The 3,139-nt window shown below is 39.1% G+C and overlaps 1 long non-coding RNA gene across 1 annotated transcript; it reads left to right on the forward strand.

The window, feature by feature from the left end:
- Window positions 1–531: 531 nt before the first annotated feature.
- On the forward strand, window positions 532–1,183 carry LOC118222303. The gene is made up of 2 exons (XR_004764260.1): window positions 532–877; window positions 976–1,183. It is a non-coding gene; the product is annotated as an uncharacterized LOC118222303 (long non-coding RNA).
- Window positions 1,184–3,139: the final 1,956 nt, after the last annotated feature.

Consider the following 3,139-nt stretch of genomic DNA (forward strand, 5'->3'; position numbering starts at 1 on the left):
AAACTGTATGGTATACAAAATGTGTTTACAGACAGAATAGGGGCAAGGACCATGAATATGATAAGTGTACAGAGTTGATGCACGCTTAGGATTATGTATAGGATCAAAGAAAATGGTTAGTGCGAGTGTCCAATTTTGTCACTTTTGGGTATTTTCCCCTTTAAAATTACTCCAAGGGTTAGGTCTAGGGATAGATAATATTTAGGGTTATAATTTAGGTTAAAGTCAGGGTAAGGAAAATGGGACTCACTGTTGCACGTGGTTGCCAAGTAGCTGACTTCTCAAGCAAGCTCCAAATGCATTTTTCCGGATGCATTAGTGGAACATAATTTGCAACGTATTTGTGAGAATTCAAAAAACACAGAGTAAATGATCAATTATCCCATCTTGTAGATATTAGCTTGCATGTGTTTTTTTTTTTTTTTTTTTTTTTTCAGTGAAGCAAACCTGTCAATGAGACACTGTGGGACTGATCAAGGATTCGCCGTACTCTTGAGGAGGGCTAAGGCTGTTCGACTCACTGTGGGGCCCAGGACTGATCACTGCACATCTACATAAGCACAACTGTGAATCCGTCACAAAAATAGAAACTGCTCTTGTTTTTAAGGAGTCAGGTAACAAAAAAAAACACTGATGGTTATTTTCACATGGTAAGCGACAGAAATAGGGAGGTCATGACCTCACAGTGTCGCATTTCATGTTTGTTCATAAGACCTCTCCCGCAAGACCTAAAATGCTTCATAGCATGTGTATCAAGGTGCCAGTGTCTTTAGGACCATCGAAGAGCTGGTTAGCTGGCTCTAGCACTCCACAGAGTGGCAGGGATGTTGACGTGTTTCCTGACATCTTCAGAAGACCCACAGACAAGCCCATGGGTGTAAGGTAACCATTTTTACAATTGGTAACATTTCAGTGCCTTTGGTGGCTGCAAACTAGAATCTTCTCTTTGTTCCATTTTATGGTTTTCTGTCACAGATTTTCCGGCTCAGCTTGTTTCGGGTGTGGTCTACAAGCAGAGGACCCCCAGGGAGGCCATGGTTCCTGTCTTGCTTTGGCTGTTAAATAATACACTGCAAAAGACAGAACTGGAAATGAAATGTAATCTGGCGTCAAGGCTTTTACACAGTGCAATGGAAGGGGCGTGCTTTGGACGTGATAGCTGAGCCATAAAAATGTACAAGGAGCAAACAAGGTTTTCTTATCTTTTATTTATCTTTGAACGGCTCTATTAGTCTGGCTTGTGAATCCTCTGTTCCAATTGATGCTACAAGAGTCTATTCATTAGGTGTGACTTACAGTCATAAATATGGTCCTGCTTCTGAACACATTTAGTAGGATGCTTATATTTTTATCCACAGTGTCTAGGGAAACCCTAAGCTGTAATTTAGAGTCTGTGTTATGGAAAAGCATTTGTGTGTTAACTTTTAAAGTACAGTTCTGTGCTATTCTTGATATGACTTGCTTCATATAAAATGTAATCCTTTCAATAAGATGTAAAGTATGATATTTTAACTACATGAGTAAAGATAACACAACTATCACATGCAGTCTACCTGATGCATTATAAAGCCCCATTACACAGCCTGAACGGTATCCAGCCAATGCTAGAATAGAGCGCTACCTCATAAAACAGGAATCCAAATATCACTTAAGTAAAACGGCTGTCCAAAGGCTGTCCAAAAGGGAGGGTGCCTTTTATTAGTAGAATGTTCCAAACCTTTTTTCAAAAAGGGAATCATCTTCGGGCAGGACCCATGACTCAAGATGCGGTAATGCAATTATCCAACACGGGTCTTTCCTGTAACGTATAATTCCAAAGGTCATAATCAGATATAAAAGGCACATTGTTGATAAGAAAGAATACACCCATAACTCAGTCGTATGAATCAGATGTCCAGTGGCTGTATCACCAAGTGAGGGAAAATAGAAAACACACTTTTTTTTGGTAGAAAGGAAATCAAGAAATTACAGATGGTGCCGAGCTATGCTTCTGCCCCTCCTGGGACCGTCAACACATCAACACTTGAAGAGAATTGTTTTTTGGGGGTTGTAACCATAGCAATGGCAATTTCACAGGACCAGCAGTGTGATGAATGCACTGTGCTGTCCCATGATGCCAAGTGCTCTCCCTGAATTCCACTTTATCAAGCGCTTCTTAGAAGCCATAACTTTTCATTTCAGGTTCAGAACGATAGCAAAATTATAAAAAATTATTGAAAAATTAAAATGTAATGTTATGTGAAAAGATTTAAGATAATCAACTTTGAAGGAGACAAAAGAGGATTTGCCTGAGGTTTTAAAAAGGAATTGTGTAGCTAATCAGATTGATTAGTAAGGAGGCCAGATGTAAAGACAGGTTAAGTGGGAGTGGAAACTTGGCCAGGATACAGGGGTCAACACCCCTACCCAAAATATATTTTGTCTATATCTCATTAACCAGCTGAACTTTAATAATACTTTGAAAATCACATTAAAATATACATCAATAGCGACTATAATTAACTTTAAATAGTGAAATGCATTGTTCTGAGCAAAATATTATCTTTCTCTTTGATCAGTGACAGACATGAAAGTATGGCGGTCACCAGCTTGAAAGGTATAGATCATTTTTAGGTACTAAAATGAATTACAGTAGGCACTATCATTAAAGAATAAATGCATTCTTTAGAAGTAATAGCAACTTCATGGCATTATCACTTAATTTGTAGGGTGCTGTTGATCTCATTTGACACTCCTAAGTGAGTTTCCCTCTCAATTATAGGCTGACATAGTTTTGCAAGTGGTTGTGCAATACTACTAGATTTAGCCCCAGGACAAGATTCTCCCAGCATCGTTTTCAGTTATCATCATTTACGGCACATTTTAGCACAAACAACATTTTTCAGCTGCACCTTGAATTAACAGACAGGTCTCCAGAGGTAGTCAAGATCTACTGTTTACAGGTCAGGTGCTATTAACGTCAGCGCCGTTTTCCTGGCAAAAATACTTTCCTTTAACATATTTTCTCAGGGTGAAACAGACCTGGACATTGTGACATCAATCAGTCCAGACCAATGAGATTCTCCATTCTGCAGGCTAGCTGCTCTTTGTGTTGAGCAGTCTGAGGCATCTGGGCTTGGTTTTGGTATTAGTCTATGTT

The sequence above is a fragment of the Anguilla anguilla genome, chromosome 3 (genome assembly GCF_013347855.1).
Source record: "Anguilla anguilla isolate fAngAng1 chromosome 3, fAngAng1.pri, whole genome shotgun sequence".
NCBI classification, from domain to species: Eukaryota; Metazoa; Chordata; class Actinopteri; order Anguilliformes; family Anguillidae; genus Anguilla; species Anguilla anguilla.